This window comes from Triturus cristatus, chromosome 3_2, assembly GCF_964204655.1.
Source record: "Triturus cristatus chromosome 3_2, aTriCri1.1, whole genome shotgun sequence".
Lineage (NCBI taxonomy): Eukaryota > Metazoa > Chordata > Amphibia > Caudata > Salamandridae > Triturus > Triturus cristatus.
In genome coordinates this window covers 1217168936-1217191414 of record NC_140584.1, presented here as the reverse complement: position 1 = coordinate 1217191414, position 22479 = coordinate 1217168936, and the positions used below count along the sequence as shown (strand labels likewise).

Here is a 22479-nt window from a genome sequence, read left to right as displayed (position 1 = left end):
TCAGCCACTTGAGCAGATCTCACTCCTTTCAAAGGCGAAGCTTCCATAACTTCTGAAACCTTGCACACTGCATATGCTGCACTCAGCACACCATCATCAGTTCTCAGACACGATCCATCCACAAACAGCACATGATCACTCTCAGGCAACGGTAAATCTCTTATGTCTGGTCTTGGTTTCGTGCAATAGTCAAGCACATCCAAACAATCATGATCAACATCATCTCCAACATTCACATTGTCAGCATCTGGTAACAACGTTGCTGGATTCACATTCACACATCTCTCAAGAGTCACATTTGATGCTCCCAGAATGATTTTCTCATATTTAGTCAACCGACTATGTGACATGTACTGAGTCCTGCTTCTTGTAAAAAGAATTGCCACATCATGAGGTACGAACACCCTTACAGGATATCCCATTATTATACCCTCACTCTGTTCCAAGCTTCTGCATGTAGCAGCTACTGCTTTCAGGCAACCTGGCAAACCCACAGCTACGGGGTCAAGTGTCGATGAGAAGTACGCAATCGGCCTTCTCAGTTGTCCATGCTTCTGAATTAACACTGAAAGTGCACATCCATTTCTCTCACTGCAGTACAACTCAAACTCTTTCTCATAGTCTGGCATTCCCAAAGCAGGGGCTTCACACATTCGGCTCTTTAACTCTTCAAATGCTGCCATTTGTTCCCCATCCAGTTCCAATGGGTCTCTCACCTCACTTTTGGTCAACTTAATCAGTGGCTTTGCTATCAGAGAGAAATTACTTATCCACTGACGACAATAACCCACCATCCCCAGAAACATCCTCACTTCTCTCTGGGTCATTGGGGCTCTCATTCCTCTGATAATTTTGATCCTGTCATCGGTCACCTTTCTCAGACCCTTTTCAATATTGTGTCCAAGATAATGCACCTCTTTCTTGCAAAATTGCAATTTGGCCGGAGATACCTTTAACCCTCCATCTGCCAGATGATTCAGTAAAGCTATGGTATCTACTTCACAAGCTTCACGTGTCTTTGATGCCACAAGTAGGTCATCAATATATTGTACTAGTACTGAGTTTTCAGGCATAGTCAGACTCTCCAAAGATTTCTTCAGCAACTGATTGAATATCGAAGGACTCTCTGTATACCCCTGTGGGATACGACACCATGCTAAAATACGCTGGCCAAACCGAAATGCAAAAATCGGCTGGCTGTCATGATGCAATGGAATTGAAAAGAAAGCATGACACAAATCAATCACCGTGTACCACTCAGCATCATGAGGAATCTGATACAAAATCACTGAAGGATTTGGCACAATGGGACAACATGCCACCACAATTTTGTTAACTTTTCTCAAATCCTGTACAATCCTGAACTTTCCATTAGGTTTCTTCAACCCCATTATCGGTGAATTACACGGGCTACTCAGTAACTCTCTCAAAACACCCTGTTGAATCATCTTGTCAATTATAGGGGTTATTCCCTCAATTATCTCTGGTGTCAGTCTGTACTGTGGGATATTAGGGTAATTGATTCCCTCTTTCACTGAAATTTTCACCGGATCTACATTATTCATCAATCCCACATCTTCTCCAGTAAAATCCCAAACCGCTGTTTTCACTGTGTGTCTCAACTCCTGAGGCAAATCATCTGGATTAAACACAGCATATGTACCAACAATCTCACTCTCTCTATTATCTAGAGTCATCCGGTACAAAACATCCTCATCTGGTGTCTCAAAAGCTATTCCATCAGGAGTACAAAAAATTGTACAATTCATCTTGCACAATAGGTCCCTACCTAACAAGTTCACTGGACTGGTGTCACAGACTACAAATCTGTGCATGTCTGAAAATGTCCCTATTCTTACCCTTACTGGTTCGGTAAGACGAGTCTTAATCTGTGTATTAGCTACACCAACTACTTGGATTGCTTCGTCCAAGAGAGGAAGATTTCTAATATCTGCTGACCTGACAGTTGATCTCGTCGCTCCTGTGTCTACCAAAAAAGTAACACTTTCCCCATTTATTTTCCCATCTACAAATGGTCCTGCCTGGTCTATTTCTAGAGTTGCACCAAGTATGCACTCTTCCTCCTCTCTTCGGCACCGTCAATAGTCCCCTTCAGACTCACTCCCCTCATTCTTTAACCAGTACTGCTGTACCAGGTTAGAACGTCTCGGTTTGTTTACCTGCTCATCATTGTAGAATCCTGAGTCCTGGTTATACTTTTGGGACCCTCTATTCTGCGGCAAGGGCGGTTTTGGCTCTTGACTCTGCTGTCTGACAACCTTCTGCTGTTGCTGCTGTTGATTACACCCCTCGTTCTGCACCTGTTGATTTAAGGGTTTACTTTCATTACTCACTAATGGTGGATTGGTACACTCAGATCTCCAATGCCCCAATTGTCCACAGTTGTGACAAGGGAATTTCTTTTTAGCCTCCTCTAAATTCCCCTTTCTTTTTCCTGCATATCTGGGTCTAATTCCTGGATTACTTGCCTGTTCCATCAACTGTGCTTCTTGTCTTTCAGCAACTTTCACCTGAGCCCACATTGCTTTCTCTTTCAGCTTTCTCTGTTTTGCCTCGATCTCATCACTGAAGTACTTTGCATGTCTCAAGATTTCATCAATCTTTTTACTCTGCCAGTCAACCGTATGCTCACGTATTCTTTCACTTATTTCAGGTCTCAGGCCATATACAAACCTGTAAACAAAATGACTCAAGTCCTTATCACCCAGGTGTTCATCTCCACTGAACTGTTTAAAAGCCAGTATCAGCCTTTCGTAAAAAGCATGAACTGATTCTTTTGTTTCCTGATGTGTTCGATCTATCTTAACCCAGTCTGTCTCTTTTGGGGGTACTTTATTTTTCAGGAATACAATTACCTGATCATATTTCCTCATGACCTCTGGATCTGGTGCTCCTGTTTTCGGATCTCTTGGATACTCTTTAGCAGGCCAATCTACAACTATTTTACACTCAGCCCACAAGTCTGCTGGAACAATTATATCAAACAGACTATTCAGGTCAATCCACAGCACTTTTGACAATTTCACAAACCTGTCTACCTGCCTATACCACTCGACGGGCTTTTCTCTCAGTCGAGGGAAATCATTCGTAAATGATAAAATATCCTGTCTAGTCCATGGGACATGTACATATCCTCCTCCAGGAATCTCTCTCATAGGCTAAGCATCCACTGTTTTCTCTTTTTCTCTCACAGGGAAAGCTGAGTAAGTCCTGTCCACTGAATCTTCCCTTTTCTTGTACCACCTATCCTTCCATTTTTCTACATCACCCCATTTTCACAACAATGCAATCATTTCCTTAATCTGCCCTGTTCTGCCAGCACTATTTAGATTTTCAATATCTTTATCAGAGAAATCCACTCTGTAAGGTTTCTGCAAAGCTTTCACCTTATCCATGTCAACTCCCTGTTCACTCGCTATTGCTCTTAACCTTTCATGTGTATTCTTAGCCCTCCAGGTGATGCTCTTACACATAAATAACAATTCTCCATCATGATGGTTTTTGAGTATGTCTGTAGAAATTGTCCCTGCAATAAGCTCCTCCAATTCCATGCGCAACCTGGCTACATCAATTGCCTGTGAATCTTTATCCTTCCTTTGAAGAACTTTCAACCAATCATTCAAATCCTCAGCTGTTATTTCAGGAGACTTTTTCACTGCACCCACTTGTTCTGTCATCCTTTGTGGTTCCAAAATTGTTCCTCCCAAACAACCAGTATTCAATCCTGAATTAGGCTGCACATCTAATCCTCCACTACATGTGTCATGTCTTGACTGCCTTGAATCATTTCCTCCTGTTCTCACTCTTGATTCCTCCAAACCATTTCCAACATAAGGAACTGTCAAATTATTTTCACCCATTCTTTGTTTATCAAAAATAGGCACAACCGGACCAATAGTTACAGGCACTGTAACTGCTTCAAGATTTTTTGTCAGCTCGCGAATTTTCTCAGTCAGCTCAGATGTGGTTCTGGCTAATTCTCTTGTTTTCTCTTCACTGACTCGATTCTCTCTCTCACGCTCTCTCTCTCTCTCTCCCTTTCCATGAAAGAGCTACCACTTTTCAGATCAGGTGTCACAACCTCAGTTTTAATAATTCGCAAAGTATCTCTTACAGGAGTAGAAACTGGCGTACTCTCTTCTGGTTCTGGTCTATACGGAGGTGGTCTCTTGTAAATCATGTCATCCAAGACCTCATCCTCATAATCAGTAACTCCGTACCTTCTCACTTCTGTATCAGGCACCTTTTCTGCACCTTTCCTTCCTTCCGCTTCATCAACAGTCCTCATAGGATATAATCCCTCTGACATACTAGCATCTCGCCATCTCCTCATTCGATCATGATGAGTTTCACGATCATATTTCCTCCCAAAAAAGGACCTATAATTGCCTCCACTCCTCTGCTTTTCTCGCTCATGCACCTCATCTTCCCATTCCACCAACGCCTCAAACTGTGTCGGCCTTGGTCTAGGCTCTAGACACATCATCTTCTCTCGTAAATTTCTCAACACGGCCAGATTAAATGAACCATGTTCCGAGAATGCTAGAACACCATCTTCCTTAGTATACTTAGCCCAATTATCCAACCATATACAGGTATGATACCCATATTTCGCAACCATGTAGGATGCAGGAGTTCTCGTCGGAGGTAGCAATTCACCTTCTCTAGTTATTACATTTTTATCTTTGTCGAACCACCTTTTTATTTTACCGAACAAAGATTTTTTCTTACTTTCCTCCGGTTGGTAATACATTTTAACGTTTACCAATATTCTCTAGTCCCTTCCGTACAGTTGCGGATCTTTCCAATAAAAGCGCGACTCACACCAACGCACCAATCCTGGAGCGTCTACGTCACTCTGTACTCCTTCCAATCCCTGCGCGGCTCACACCAACGCACCAATCCTAGCGCGAGCACTATTCTGAGTCACTATCCAATCACAGCGCGGTCTGAATGACGTCAGCAGTCGCTGCAAACGCTTCTGCTCTGTCTCCTGTCACTCGTCTACCCCTCCTTTACAAAGCCTTTTAGTAGACTTTGTTTCAGATTCTACAAAATCAATTAGTTACAACATATAAACATCTCCATTGTCTGCCTCGCTAACCACAGAATAGTAAAGAAAATTCTTTCTCACAAGAATCCCGCTTCTCTCTAGAACAGCGCTTACCTCTGCTCCACCACAGAATAAACACTGTCGTTGACACAGTAGCACATCCCTCTACTCTGCCCTTCTAACATGCATCCATTAACTGTTTCCTCTAGGACTGCTCCCAAAGAGTCTTACAATCAACTAAATGCTCATACATTCACGCACTTTCACACCAGAAAAATATAGCACATGCACACAGAATCCTGCCTTTCCTGAGAACAGCGAACAATCTGTCCCGCTACAGAATTATAACACACGTTAACCAAGCAGCCTACCTCTGCCCAGTCCTTCAAACAAGCTTAGAGAATACCTATTACTTCTCCAGCGATAAGCTTTAATGGCGAACCTTACGGATCCCTGGGACTTAAAACCAGAGTTTCACAGATAACCTTCGCTACCATACACACTCCTTTTATACCGAAAATATATCTCTAATAGCAACACACGACGATGTCACTGATTCCGAACCCAGACAATGTGACGCGCAACTTCAATTGTCACACGTTTTTCCCCGCATACGTACAGGGCCAACAATCCCGTTTTTCCCGAGAGCAGCACTTACTTCCCTCTGCCCTACTACGGAACTGTCACCAGCTCCCAAGTTCCAGAAGCCGCACACACTACATAGAACTCAACACGACGACCTCAACATATAGTATTAGTACATATCCCAACATTAATCAAAAATCAATAAATCAAAGCCTATGTACAAGCAATCTAATCAGATCAAGACAATGATCACAACCATCATACTGCTACCAGGAAACTGTTGCAGATCGGCGCATATAAATTCTCCCTGCTTCCACGGACAGAGTAAATCTACAGTCACACACGCAGTCACACATCATACGCTAGGGCCCATATCACTAAATTCACGCTATTACTCTATCCACACTGACGATAGGTGAGAATACTTAGACCAATCTGCATCTACAATGAGGTCAATGCGACCTTAACCTCTTCAATGCCCATGACGAGCTGGTCTCGTCATGGGCCGCGGTTGCGCTGTGCCCATGACGAGACCAGCTCGTCATAAACCCCGCCCGCTAATACAACGGCCGGCACAGGGCGGGGAAAGGGGCGGGCACTGAAGGGGTTAATGACATTGCCTTGAGTCATGATTTTGAACATAGGAAATACATTTGAAACTCAATAAATGACAAAGAATAAACACCCGACACTGTAATTCAAACAAAAGCTTGTTTATCTAAAATTAATTCAAAAGTAAAGTCAATCATTAGCAAAATCGTTATTCTCATAGTTACCTATTCTAACTAAATGAGACAGGACAGGTCTCTCGGTAAAGTCTCTCGAGCCGCCGTCCTCAGCATAGGAAACGTCCAAACGCGATGAAAGAATGAACCAGCGAACGAACATGGACCCTCTCTAGTCTAACATACTTATAGTATATGTTGCGAACAAAAGTAACAAACAAATGTTAGATATCCGTTGAGCCACTGAGCAGAGCGAGCAGGAAAGGAAGTCTTTAGATACATTTAGAAAATCTCTGCTCAGGAAAAATCACAAAAATAAAAAGACAGAAGAAGGAAACTCGAGTTTGCAAATGTTTCTTTCAAAGACGCTCTTCCTTGATATCTTAGCAGAGCCACCGCAGCATTGTCATTGTTCATTGTGACTTTATCCTCGTCCAAGGGCAATTGGACCCGTTCCCGGAGCTGCTGTCCTCACGGAAAACTTCTAAACTAGGCAAAAGCTGTGGTCAGGTGACTCTCACCATGTTCAGCAAGGCCTCTCATCAAAATTCGATCACTCGAGCGCAGGCTGTAAAAGGCAGCCATCTTTATCTAGGCAAAAACGGACCATCTTAATTAAAAGAGACAAAAACAACGTTACCACATCATAATGATTGTACAGTGTTAAACCCCTCTAATACCCTTATGTGTATGTACTTATCTAGCCTTCTGCAACACAATAAAGCATTTGTACACGTTATTTTAAACGCACAAAACACAAAACAAATAGCATTTGTGAATAAACCGCACACTATTATTAAGCAACATTTATGCATCCCACGTGTAGTTTCTCTCAATAGTGATATTGATTAGTCCAGACAAAACAAACTATTAATTAATTATTACTAATTAGTGTTTTAAAATCTTAACATATAGACAAAACTGGAGCTTAAAACTCGATAAATTTTTAACAGAAAACTCTGCTCCAGCACTCACACTCAGCCCCAGGAGAAACCACCACTGTCAGAGATCAAAGCCGAACATCACCCATGGCCAATTCTCCTGCCGACACTGCCAACTATCATTCACCATCAACAGCTCTCCCACAACCGCAGGACCCACAACGGACACCTGTACCACTCAAGCCCTGACGTGCATCCTCCTCAACATACGCACCCTCCACAGACACACCATGGAGATCTGGGACCTGCTCAACACCCTCTCACCTGACGTCGCCTTCTACATGGAAACTTGTACCAACGCCACCTCGACCCCCGACATCGCCACCGCCATCCCTGATGGATACAAGATCCAAAGGAAGGACCGCATCTCTGATCCGCCCAGGAGGGGGACTCGCCACTGCACACAAGTGCTCCCTCCGACACTTTACCTCTAGCACGAGCGACCCCCTCTCCAACATAGAGCACCTTCACTTCCTGATCCAACCAGCCCCAGAACCACGCTGTGCGGGACACTCGCCTACAGACCCCCCGGACCCTGCGCCTCTTCCTCCACCACCATTGCTGACTTCACCGCACCCCACGCCATCGCCTCCACAGACTGCATTCTCATCGGAGACCACTCCATCACCCTCCTTGAAAACCTTGACAACCTCGGACTGAGGCAGCTCATCAACACCCCTACCCACGGAGCCGGACACACCCTGGTCCCCATCTTTGCAGGAGGGACAAACATCCATTTCAGCCACATCAGGCAGCCACTCTGGACAGACCACTACAGCGTACACTTCACCTTCATCACCAAAACTGCACTCAAACCCGCACAGCGCCCGCCACAGAGAAACTGGAGCATGATCACAGAGGAACATCTCAACACCACCCTCCTCCACGAGCCCCCTCCGCAACGACCGAAGCAAACTCCGCAGCCAAAGAACTACACCACTGTATTGCCACCTGCGCAGACAAGCTCACATCCCTCTGCCACTCCATCAAACAACGCCCCCTGAAGGTCTCCTGGTTCACCATTAACCTCCAAGAGGCCAGGCGCTCCTGTAGATGCTTCGAGAAACTCTGGCAGAACAGAAAAACCACTGAGCCACCAAGCGGACCTTTATCAAGAACAAAATCCACACCAACACAAGCCACGCTAAAGAACTCTTCAACGTCATCCAGCAGCTCACCAAACCCCCCAGCAAAGCCACAGACATCACTCCTTCTCAGGCCCTCAGCAACAAGCTCATCTCCTACTTCCACCTGAAGATCAAGGCCCTCTATGCCAACTTCAGTGAACAGACTCCGGACACCGCGCTCCTCCCCACCACTGGCAACCAGCCGACCATCACCACCTGGAGACCTGCCACCACTGCAGACACCACCGTGACCATAATGAACACCCACTCAGGAGCCCCCATGGACCCCTGCCATCACACATCTACCACAGAGTGGCCGCTGCCTTTGCACCCGAATTATGCCGAACCATCAATGCCTCCCTCGACACTGGCATCTTCCCCGATGACTGGAAGCAGGCAGAGGTCAAGCCCCTCCTCAAGAATCCCTCGGCCGACTCGACTGACTTGATGAACTAATGGCCCATCTCTCTCCTCTAAATACCTAGATAAACCTAAGATTTGCCAGGTCTATCGTAAGGGTCAAAGGGAACAATGTTTAATGACCACTAGGTTTCTTATCCCCTTATTCTCAACTTACAATAACTACAAAATCCAGAAACCTAGGGTCAGAACAAGGAAAGAGTGATAAAGCTTGTGAGTACTTCAGCAAGTGAAGATAAATCCCATCAGCCACCGGGTAGCAACCACCATCATTTGGGATTCAGTGTCCCTGACTGTGAACCCATGGAAATCGGGGCAACAGCACCAATGGACAACAAAAACCTTGCTTATCGGTTTGAGATATAGTATCAGCCGAAGTTCTCAATAATGTGGTTTAGTTGCTAATGGTGGTGAGGGAAGCAATGCAATGAAAAGTGAAAATTTTAAAATCATCTACTGGAACAGATATGATGCTTTATTGATTCTGTTCAAGTGAAGAAATAAAACCAGTGCAGGAGCTGTTTTGAAATAATAACTGCTCAAGTCCGGATAGTAAAAGGGTCTACATGTTTCAGCCTCTTGATTAAGTGATAATTGGGCTTTCGTCAGGACCTATGATGTAATGCTACTGCTATCTATCTTTGTGTAATCCCAAAAGTAAAAACACAATAGTATTGGAAATTAAACAACCTACTTTGGTTGCGAATTTTTCACACAACACTCTGTACAAATTCTTCAGGAGTGTTGATCCATTTCCTAAAAATAAAGGAAAGCATTAAATGCCAATTATTGTACATCACACCTGCTTTATCAACAATAACTATGTGTGCTCAATCCTATCAACTCTAAGCACATCAATGTGTTCTCACAGTATTACCTGTATCAATAAAGAACCACATAGAAAAACCGAAAGAAACGCTTACCCGTTCATGTACGGGAACTCTCCTCACCTCACCAGGCATCCGCTCTGAGAAATGAGGCCTCGCTCTATATGGAAATAAACGGGTATAGAACATATTGGGAAGACCAATCTGTGTCTTAAATTCAATCATCAAACAAAACAAAGCACATTCTTCATACCAAATCCTGAAGAAACTGCGGCATTACAGCCCTGTGGCTGTGCCTCTATCGTTTATAGTTGCCAGGCATTCCATGAAGCATGTATCTAAATAAGTCACGAATCACTAGCTCCATTTAATGACTAATTATGAGAAAAGCTTCTCGTAAGTAATGGAAAATACAAGATTGTCTCAGAGGATCACATATCAAGACAAAGTCGTACAAATGACAGTGAATATATATATTCTCTAAAACAGATGTTATTTGTTGCAAAAGTTGCTGAAAATATCAACTGTCACAAACGACCAACGTGTTGTTTTGTAAAAGTCTGATAGCGACACTCAAATAAGTCTATAGCTCAACATACACTTGTTAAATGTTGACAACGCTCACACAAACTAGATGGAAGCGTTTAGCAACTCGCCCTTAGAATATCAAAGAGTAAGCGAGTCTCCGAAGATATGAGAAACATTAAAAAATTCCTTCAAAGATATCAGGCGGAAACTAACCTGTCGGTCGGTACCTCGGTTCTTAACAGAAGCAGGAAGGGGAGGCATCGACCTGCGTATGATGTTGGTTTAAATACACACGCTTACTCGAGCAGGAGTGAAAGCGCGACGAAACTAAGTGCTGAAGCACCATGGGAGTTGTGGTGCTTAAGCCTCCTAGTGAGTGAGCTAGTAATGTACCGTTAGTGCGCCTATAATGCCGATTAAGAAATACTCGCTGTATCTAAGCAAGAGATCTTTTGTCTAAATTATGCCTTTAGCATTAAAGAAGTTGAAATGCTAGCGCCAGAATAGTCTTGCGTCGCAACTCTATACCGGAGTATCATGGGAAAAGTAGTTCTTTAGTATAAAGAAAGATGAGCTAGCATGTAACACGCCCGTACACGTGTAACGATTATGTAAAAGCATTCACTTCTTTTTGCATGCCTTCTCTCGCGTCACAGTATTGCGCCAAGGAATAATGGGAATAATAATTCCTTTAGAATAAAGGAAAATCATATGGCGTACTCGCCACTATCCAAATAATCACGTGTTGAACAAAAGCAAATTTTATAATGAAGAGCCTCATATTAAGTATATACACAGGCTCAAAGTGTCTAATACATTATCCACTATATCTTAAGCGTTTAAAAATTCACCATTTGTTTATCATTTGGATTTGAGCTCGCTTGTTAATGTGAGATATCAAAGCTGATTTCCTTATGCATCACAGATTTTCTTATGGCTCTAAGTGAGAGATTTCTCATTGTGACACGTCATCTAACTCAATATGAGTCAATGCATGTCTGTACGAAATCTAATAACTCCAAAAGAGATGGTGTACTCTAATCATCAGGTAAACTGGTGTCTCTAGAGCAAATGTCGAGATAAAAATCTTTATTTATTTGACAAGCAAGTACTAAACAGATATAAAACACAGCCTCTAGGTAACAACTAGGTCATGGTATAGTAAAGACCTAGAGTGCAACCCATGGTATTTCGTCGTTCAATCCCTGTATATCACTCTTAAGTTTGTAAATCCATTTTTGTTCTCTCTGGAAGAGAAACCGTGTGATATCACTTATGTGTGAAGGGATATATGGTTGTTCTAGCACTAACCATTTCAGATCTTCAACCTTATGTCTGTATACAAGAAAATGATTGGTTAATCTTGTTGATTGTTTCTTACAACGAATGGTACTTTTTTGTTCATTAATCCGAAGTTTTATTTTACGCGTGGTCATCCCCACATAACGAAGATGACAAGGACATGTAATCATGTAAATGACCTTTTCTGAATTACAATTTGTGTGTTTTTTCAGGATCCACGGTCTCGTTGTCCCTATGTCGACTTTTTTGGTCTGCTCAGTATGTGCACAAACTGAGCAAGATCCCCTTTGCTGCCAAAGTCACCGAGTGATTCATCAACACCAATTGACCACCTTCATCGAAGAGAAAGCCATTGTTGACCCCTCAAGGTCTGGATTTTGCAGCAACCACAGCACCTAGACCATCCTCCACCAATGCTATCCGCATGCTACTCAACCAGGGCCACACTGCGGCCCTTATCTTACTAGAGCTCTCCACATCCTTCGACACCATCTCCCACCGGACTCTTGCAGCCAGACTCCACAACACCGGTGTAGTGATGTAGTAAATTATACTGTTTATGTGGTGCATGCTTAGTGATGTAGAAGTTAGAACTTCTAAGTGTACATTCTGTGTTCTGTATTCTGTATGACCAAGTGGAATCTACAGGTCAGATTCTGCCTGGAGCTTGAAGGGTTACGACTTGTATTTTCCTTCGGAATAAACCGTTAATCCACATGATTTGCCTTATTCGCATTATTACCAGATACTACAGAAATTGGCGACGATCTTAACTGATTCGGATTTCACGCTCTACTAGCCTTCGAGAAAGGAATTTTTCACTTCGTGACAGTTTCCACCTTCGTAAAAGGAAGGGAAGAACAGGGAACCAGAGTGGCATCTTTGGATTTCAGCAAATTGCCGTGAGTGCCTTGATTTTGAGTGTGAGCTGACGTTAGTTTTGTTTAGCTGTTTCTCGAATCGAAAACGAGTACAGCTAGCCGTTACAGCATCGCGAGCGCACTCACCAGCTTGAACCTTCAAATTCGAGTCGGCATTCTTCTTCAGATTCGTCACACGCGACGACGCAACGCAAGGTTTGTTGGGAAATTGAACGGGTCACGCTGCGTGACCTTTACGTGCCGCCATTTTGGATTTAACAAAGACGAGTAAAGCTTTATTACTGGTTTCCTAGCAACAGTCGATACGGAGTTCACCGGTTTTAAGCATTTTTAACGCTGAATTGAATTTCTTCTATGTGGATGTAAGCATTTCGCGTTATACAGGCCCCTGGATTTCTGGATAGTTTTTTTTATTATGTTTATATAAAAAAAAAATGGAAAGGAATGCAGAAACTTTGTCTGCTGTTCCCAGTGTAGTTAACAATTTGGTAGTTGGTGTTAACTTAAACACTCCAAAAGAGTTCCTTACGAGTCCTGGTGAACCAGCAGTTAAGTGGATTGATTGGAAAGAGTATTTGCTCAATTACATTGCGACATTCAAGGATAATAGTGGCAGTCTATCTCCTGAAAGGAAAAAAAGAATTCTTATGCATTGTCTTGGCCCTGAAGCGTTGAGAATTTATAATCAAATGCAAAAAACAGAAAGAGCTGGAGATGTTGATATTTTTAAATGTGCTATTCTGGATTTAGACAATTACTTCGCACCCATTGTTTGTGTTGCAATTTCCAGACATACGTTCTATAAAAAGAAACAGCAAGAAAATGAAACTATTGAAGATTACATTTCGGCGCTTAAAATTTTAGCAATTCCTTGCAAATTTGGCACTCTCCATGATGATATTATCAGAGATCAATTGGTTATTTGTCAGAAGAATAAGAGTATTCAAGATAAGCTTTGGATTGAAGGAGATTCCAGCTTGAAAGATATAACTACTTTGATTAAAAAGGCGGAGTTGTCTGAAAGAAGTGCAAAGGCAATTACTGACAGTACTGAAAAACTTGCAGTTAATTTAATTTCAACAAAACATAAAGGGAAGTGCAGTTCACAAGAAAAACGTTTTGTCAACTACAAGCCTTCTGAGAAGAGTACTTCTAAGAACCAAGGGAATTTTGCTTGTTACAGATGTGGTAGCACTAAGCATAATGCTAGTTCAGAGAAATGTTATGCTAGATCTTCAAAGTGCCTTAATTGTGGAATTATTGGCCATTTAGCTAAGGTTTGTAATAGAAAAAAAATTAACAAGAAAGTCAATCAAGTCGTTTGTCTTACAGAAAATTCAGATTCTTCGGACAGTGATTTTGATGACACTCAGTTTTCTCAAGCTGCTTCCGCAAATCAAAAAAAAACAATTGTTATTAACATCCCGAGTTCTGACAAAAGTAAACCTTTGTGTGTTATTAACCTTGGTGGTATTCCTTTACAGGTAGCTGCTGATTCGGGATCCCCGTTCACAATTATAGCTAAACCTATTTGGGAGGATAAGTTAAAGAAATTACTTGGTCCACATTTAGAACCTCCTGATATTTCTCCTGAAAGTTTCACGGGTGAGAAAATAAATATACTTGGTTTCAGGAAACTTAAATTTCAATTTAAAGGGAGACATGCAGTTTGCAAATTGTACATTGCGTTTGATGGTCCTTCTGTGTTAGGTTGGAAAGATCATAAAGCACTTAATATAATTCTTAACCCCAATAGTCCAGAACAAGTTCTGGTAGCAGGCGATAGTGCAGACACTAAATCTTGGGTGATTAATGAATTTGAAGACGTATTTAATGGGAAAATTGGTAAACTTACAGGGTTCACACACCTTATTAGGATAAAACCCTCTGCAGTTCCAAAAAATTTTAAAGCACGCAACATACCCTTAATATTTAGAGATGAGGTTAAACTTGAGTTGAACAAATTACAAGATGCAGGCATTATTGAGCCAATTGAGGCGTCTGAGTGGATTTCTCCATTGGTTGTGGCCAGGCGTGCCAATGGAAAAATCCGCTTGTGTGTTGATCTCAGAAATTTAAACGAAAATATTATTGTTGATCAATTTCCATTGCCAAGAATTGATGAAATGCTTTCTTTAACAAGGGGTTCTAAGTGGTTTTCTACAATTGATTTGTCTGCGGCATATCACCAAATTGAACTTCATCCGTCTTGCAGAAATCTCACCTCTTTTTCCACTCCTTTTGGATGTTTTCAATTTCGCACAATGCCATTTGGGTTGGCCTCTGCAGCCGCTGTTTTTCAAAGGCTAATGAATCAGTCATTTGGTGATATGCCGGGCATAACGTTTTTTCAAGATGATATTCTTATAATGGGTAGAGACAGGATGGAACATGATGAGAGGTTAAGATGTGTTTTGAAAACTTTAATGACAAGAGGTTTAACTGGAGAGATTTCAAAATGTAAATTTGCTGAACGCAGTGTGACCTATTTGGGCCATGAAGTAAGTGATCGTGGAATTAAACCAAAGTCAAAACTTATCAATGCTATTGCTGATGCTCCTTCTCCTAATTCCAAGGATGATTTGAGGTCATTCTTGGGGTTAGCAGAATTTTATTCGAAGTTTGTTGAAAATGTTTCTGTAAAAACACATCCTATGAGACTCCTTTTAAAAAACAAAGTTAGCTTTGAGTGGTCTTCTGATTGTCAAAATGCCTTTCTGTCTATTAAGGAGGCCATAAGCAAGGCTCCATGCATCCAAGGTTTTGACCCTTCAGCGGACACAATTGTCACCACTGATGCAAGTGCTAAGGGGTTAGGTGCTGTACTTACTCAAATTGCTGAAAACAATAAAGAGGTGGTTATTGCTTTCGCGTCTAGATCTTTGTCTCCATCGGAAGAAAAATATTCTGTGATTGAAAGGGAAACTCTAGCGTGTGTTTGGGCTTTGGAACACTTTAGAAAATTTTTTGTGGGGAAGGAATTTTACTTTAAGATCTGATCATAAACCATTGACCAAATTTCTTACTACTGAAGGTTTATCTAAAGCTACTGCTAGAATTGCCAGACTTTCCATGAGGTTACAGGATTTTTCGTATACTATTAAATATCTTCCTGGTGTTAAGAATAGGAATGCTGATTTTTTAAGTAGGATGTCATTACCTTTAATAGAACTTGATAGTAATCCTTGGAATGAATTTTCTGTAGCCAGTGTTTCTTGTGTAGATATTCTTCAAGGTTGTATTGAACAATCGGATTGGTCCATGGCTGAGAAGGAGGATACTATTTTTCAAGAAGTTAAATCTAATGTAGTTTCGGGTTGGCATACAATGAACAAAAAGGATATTACTAATGAAATTAGAGGATTCTGGGAAGTTAGGAACAAATTAAGTATTAGTGATGCATTTTTGATGAGAGGTGATAAAGTTGTGCTTCCTTCATCCTTAAGAGAGAGGATTATCAAGTTGTGCCATGAAGGTCATTCTGGAATCACTAGGACTAAACAAAGAGTTAAAGCTTTATATTGGTGGCCTGGAGTTGATGTGGCTGTGGAACGGTTGGTCAGAGATTGTGTAAATTGTGAAATTGCAGATAAAACGCATAAAACTCTTAACCCCCCTTCTTTTCCTGTGCATTGTCCAAAAGCTCCTTGGCAAGAACTCAGTCTGGATTTCATGGGACCTATTGTATGGCATGATGGTTCCACAAAATACATAATTGTACTTGTGGATGTATTTTCTAAGTGGTTTGAGTTAACTTTAGAAAATCGTGTGAATTCAAAGTCTGTAATTTCATTTCTAGATTCAATATTCATCAGAGAAGGTTTCCCAGCTTGTATTTTGACAGATAACGGTGTACAGTTTAAATCTGATGAGATGAAACAATATTTACGTGCTTCTGGCATTGAACAAAAATTTGCTGCACTGTATAATCCCACTGGCAATAGTGTAGTAGAGAGGATTAACAGAATCATTAAAGGTATCATTCAATTATCTAACAAATCTAATTTATCTTGGGAGAATGAGCTGAAAAAAATGAACTGGTCCTACAGAATCACTAATCATCCTTCATTAGGGTGTAGTCCTTTCTCTATCATGAGAAGTAGGATTCCATTTTCTAAGGAGAATCCTAGTTGGATGAATAGAAATGCTTCTGTTCATTCAGATTGGGACAATATTAAGCAACATATTGAGTTATCTCAACGTAAAAATAAGTCTTATTTTGATTCAAAACATGGATGCAAACCGTGTAATCTTTGTGTGGGTCAATGGGTTTGTGTTAAACTTGCTAGGAAACTCCTAAAGGAGTTAGTAAGTTCAGTCAACCACATCAAATTGTTAAAGTAAACAATAATACGGTTGTTTTGGATAATGATGAAGTTTGGCATATGAATCGCTTAGCTATGAGTAAAAATTCAACTAATGAATTAGACATCTTACCGGATAAGAAATTGTTTTGGTGGATGTTGGATAGTGATTCTTGTTCAAATTCTCGTCCTCAAACTGTCTTAGATGATAATTCAGTGCAAAATCCAACTGATTCCATTGTTGATGATTCTTTGGGAGAGGTTTCTTCTAAGGGTCAAGTTGATTCTAGTAATGTAACTCAACCTGAGTGTATTAGAACTTCTTTAACTACGTCTGATAGTGTAAGAACCGCTTGTGGTAGAGTTATTAAGAAACCATCGCATTTAAATGATTTTGTTTGTGATTAATTTCTGTGTTCTTTTTGTTTTGTTCATTTTTTTTTAAAGGGGAAGGATGTGTAGTGATGTAGTAAATTATACTGTTTATGTGGTGCATGCTTAGTGATGTAGAAGTTAGAACTTCTAAGTGTACATTCTGTGTTCTGTATTCTGTATGACCAAGTGGAATCTACAGGTCAGATTCTGCCTGGAGCTTGAAGGGTTACGACTTGTATTTTCCTTCGGAATAAACCGTTAATCCACATGATTTGCCTTATTCGCATTATTACCAGATACTACAACCGGCATACAGGGGAATGCCCCAAACTGGATCTGCTCCTTTCTCTCTGGCAGAACCCAAAGGATCAGACTCCCTGCTTTCCTCTCCAAACTTACTGAGATCAACTGCGCACTACCCCAAGGATCTTGGCTCACCCCAAGCTCTTCAACATCTACATAGCCCCCTCGCTGTCATCATCAGACAGCATGGGCTCAGGATAGTATCCTATGTCGATGAAACCCAGCTCATCTTCTACCTCACAAAGAACCCCCGAAGACACCAGACTCATCTTCCAAGAAAGAATGAAAGATGTTGCAGCCTGGATGAGCAACAGCTGCCTAAAACTGAACTCAGAGAAGACAAAGGTCCTCGTCCTCATACTCTCCCCCACTACGTGGCACAGCTCATGGTGCCCCCCTGCCCTCGGACACCCACCCACCCCGACGGACCACACCCAGAACTTCGGCATCATCCTAGACTCCTCCCTCACTTTGACCCGCCAGATCAACGTCATCACCTCCAACTGTTTCAACTCCCTCTGCATCCTCTGCAAGACGTTCAAGTGGCTCCCCCCGAATGCAGAAAGACCATCACCCACACACTCATAACTAGCAGATTGGACTAAGGCAACACCCTCTACGCCGGAATCAGCAAAACTCTGCTACACAAGCTCCAAACCATACAGAACACCGCATCCAAACTCGTCCTTGAAACACCACGACACAAGCACATTACCTAGCACCTACGAGAACGCCACTGGCTCCCCATCGAGAAGAGAGTGACCTTCAAGCTTCTCACCCATGCCTACAAATCCCTCCACAACATCGGACCCAAACCCCTCAACAAAAGAGTCTCCTTCCACGTACCCAAAAGTAACCTCCGCTTCGCCGACCTCACCCTGGCCGAGACCTTCACGCATCCACAGAACCAGAGCATGTGGAAGAGTCTTCTCCTACATCGCAGCCAAGACCTGGAACGAGCTCCCTGTCATCATCAGATGCTCTGCACACCTTTAGGAAGTGCCTCAAGACCTGGCTCGTCGACTGATCCGGAGCTGCACCCCCCTAGCACCTTGAGACCCTCACGGGTGAGTAGTGCGCTTTATCAACCCCTGAATGATTGATTGATTGAGGCTCCTGCCTGTGTGTGGAACATGAATCACATTACGTTTTTTGGGGGGAGTTTGCCCTTTGTGGTGAGGAGTGATCATAGGCCTCTTATTCAAATATTTACTTGCAGGAATGCTGAAAATACCAGTCCCCGCATAAAAAGGTGGGTTGAGAGTCTTATGGAATTCAATTTCCAGATTGATTATTTGTGTGGTAAGAGGAATGTTCCAGCTGACTGTCTTTCTATGATGCCCTCAGGAGGGGGTAGCACATCAGAGGCCGAGTTGGGCAAGGCCAGACTGAGATCACAAACCAGCCCTGTCAATAAGGTCTGACCGGCCCGGGAGGGCCCCTGGGGAAAACACCGCTGCTGCATGCACTTTTAATAGTAGGGGCCGATATTGCAGAATTGCTGCAAAACTGGCCCCCACTACCAAAAAACATCCCCCACCGGTTCAAAACCGGCCCCCACCCTTCTGGTCCACCGGAGAAAAGATGCCTGGTGCCCGCTACGGCCAGTCCAACCCCCGGACTTGCCTGTGATGTGGGTCATGGAATCAGCCTTGAATAAGTCCGAGTGGGGATTGGAAGCTGACAAGGATCCAGTCCATATTCAGGTGTCTGAATAAATCATTGGAGTTTGGTCCAATTTGAGTGGAGTGTCTGAAAATGTGAGGGCATTTTGGAATATTAAAAAGGTACAGAGCATAGTGAGTGATTGGTGGACTCTACTTAGGGGATAGACTGAATCCCCTGGTAGGGTTGTGTGAGAGCATCGTGAATCTGGCCCATGAGGGGCATTTGATCAGAAATCGTACTAATGCTAGAATAAGAGAGTTTTATTGGTGGCGGATTTTCTACAGTACGCTGGAAATTGTCAATTTAAAGAGGTTAGAACGGTTCCCTTATCCTCAGTTCAAATTCCTGATGAACCTTAGTGCAAACTAGGTGTGGATTTGGTGGGTCCTTTAGATTTGTTGTCACTCAATGAGAGATGGGTCCTTGTCTTAGAGGAATTCACTTCTAAGTGGGTCACGGCTTGATGTGTAAATTCTGTCACGTATAGGAGTGTTTTGGAGTTCCTGAAGGAAGTGTTCGCATGAGAGGGTGTTCCCAAGACCACTGTAATGGTCAATGGGGTTCAACTCACAGAAGATGTGAGATTTCCCCACTGATTTGTCTATTGTTAATTTCTGCACTGCTCTCGAGGCTCCTCAAGCAAACGGTCTGCTAGAAAAGATGCCTCAGATCAATCAATCAATCACATAGTATTTGTAGAGCGCATCTTATCACTCGTGAGGGTATCCAGGACCTGGGGCAGGGGGTTTCTGCTGCTGGGATTGTCGTGTCAAACAGCCAGATTTTAAGGCTCCTTCTGAACTCCTGCACGTTGGGGGCCGTGCAGAGAAGGAGGGGAAGGCTGTTCAAGGATTCATTTCTCATTTAGGAGCTTATTTATGAGAGATTTGATCCGCCAGAGCATCACTTTCTTTTACACTCCAACCAGTAGCAGCTGCTATGGGGCATTGATGGTGGAGAGGGGGGAGATTTACAAAAAAAGAAAGAAAGGGAAAATAAAAAGAAAATGTAACTTACCGTCGCGGCAGCCGCCTCTCCTCTGTCTTTCTGTCCACGATGCAGGAAACAGGAAGCACCCACCCTCCCCTAGCCAATCACGATGCTGCTGCCACCAGCATGACAAGAGCGCTGTGATTGGTCTGAGCACCGTGGTTCTGTGCTCAGACAGGGGATGGGAGGCTGTGCATGTTGTCCACCCAGGCTGTGTAATACAGAAAGTAGAAAGCACCCACCACTCCTTCCATTGCTCTATGGGCAGCGAGGCCCGCCCCTAGAGGCCCACTAGGGAAAAATACAATGATAATGACATGGTGTCGTTATCGTTTCATTTTCCTGTGGGCGACGATCCTCTGCCTTAGCGGAGCAGCGTCTGGCTTTGGCGGCGCAAGCCTCTCAATCATATCTATGAGGCGATGTAAAACCATTCTACGTGACTTTGCCTTGCCTCACAGATATGGAGTAAGACAAAGATGCACAAGAAGCTGCCTTACTCTACATCAAGGAGGCCTTCCATGGGTTTCTACGCTACCCCAAATTTACTAAATTGCGTAAAGCTGGGGCAGCGCTAAAAACTTACCCCTTCACAGAGAAGGCAGAACAACAAGAAATATTTAGATTTTTCCTCGATTTTTTCCTCTTTTTATGTGTGCTGTAATTTGCAGCACACATAGAAAGAGGAAAACCTCTCTCGTCTTTTTTTTGTGTGCAGGAAGGTGCCAATTCCTTCACAAATACAATACTGCCCTCAACGCAGGCACCCTTGCGCCATGGTACAAGGGTGCCCACGTTGGTGCTAGGCAGCGGGGAAAGGACAGGAATGCCCTGTATTTCAGTAAATATGGTGCATGCCCGCCCTTTCATATTGGTGTAGGGAAGGGCAGCAAGAAGTCTTGCGGTGCTGCCCTATGCCAATTCCTCATAAATAAGGCCCCCAGTGTGCACTACAAACATTGTGGGATGTTGTGGGAAGTTACTCTCACTTCTGTGGGTACTGAAGCGTTACAGTTAGTTAATGTGTCGTGAGAAACCAGGCTGGAGCACACGAGAAGCATCAGGTACTCCTTCTTGGACCACTGCCAAATGTAACCCCTTCGACAGTACCTGATGCTTCTCATGCACCCCAGCCTGGTTTCTCAAGATATATTCACTCACTGTAACACATCAAAACCCATATTAGTGAGAGCAACTTCCCATGTGAAAGGTGTTGGAACACTTCTTACCACAGACATCACGGCAGCTTATGTCAGCAGTGCATGGACCCTGCATGGACCCTGCATGGACACTGCATGGAGCCTGCCTCCTTCATGGAATGGTAGGAATGAGGACCCTGCATGGACCCTGCATGGACCCTGCCTCATTCATGGAAAGGTAGGAATGAGGGCCCTGCATGGACCCTGCATTGATCCTGCGTGGACCCTACCTCCTTCATAGAAAGGTAGGAATGAGGGCCCTGCATGGACCCTGCATGAACCCTGCATGGAACCTGCATGGACCCTGCATGGACCCTGCATGGACCCTGCCTCCTTCATAGAAAGCTAGGAATGAAGACCCTGCATGGACCCTGTCTCCTTTATAGAAAGGTAGGAATGAGGGCCCTGCATGGACCCTGCATTGTCCCTGCGTGGACCCTGCCTCTTTCATAGAAAGGTAGTATTGAGGGCCCTGCATGGACCCTGCATTGACCCTGCATGGACCCTGCATGGACCCTGCATGGACCCTGTCTCTTCATAGAAAGCTAGGAATAAAGACCCTGCATGGACCCTGCCTCATTCATGGAAAGGTAGGAATGAGGGCCCTGCATGGACCCTGCATGGACCCTGCATGGACCCTGCGGTGACCCTACGTGGACCCTGCCTCCTTCATAAAAAGGTATGAATTAGGTCCATGCATTGACTCTGAAAGGACCATGCGTGGACCCTGCATGGAACCTGCATGAAGTGTGAGCACTCTGTCAAGTGAATCTGTAAAAATACAAAATACACAAGTCATTCTAGGTGCTAATGATAAAGACCCTCATTCACATTTCTGATAGATAGCAGTGATCTGAAAACAGACAATTTAACAGCAAGTGGGGCATTTTTTAAACCCCAAAATTCAGCGCAAATGGCCCTTTCGCTTCTTAGTAACATCATGGTTGTAGTTTACAAGGACCCCCTGTTAGGTGTCAGCCGGTGACTTATGGAGCCTAGAGGTGGGTCATGGGACCGGCTCTGTGGTGGCCTCTGAGGTGGAGAGCGCTGGGTGCGCGCGAGGTGTCTATAGTTCAAACATATAATTCATAATTTCTCCAAGTCAATCATCAACTTAAAACAGAAAAAGGCTGAAACATTGATTAAAGTTTGCCTCTTTCTGTTCATCAGCTCTGGTGTCTGAAAATGAAGCGCTAACTCTGGGAAAATGTCAAGTTACATGAATTCACT

The 22479-nt window shown here is 43.2% G+C and overlaps 1 pseudogene; it reads right to left on the bottom strand.

Annotated features, from left to right (window-relative positions):
- The window catches only part of LOC146859491 (T cell receptor alpha variable 3 pseudogene), a 49103-nt pseudogene extending 36446 nt beyond the window's left edge, over nt 1-12657 (bottom strand).
- Nucleotides 12658-22479: the final 9822 nt, after the last annotated feature.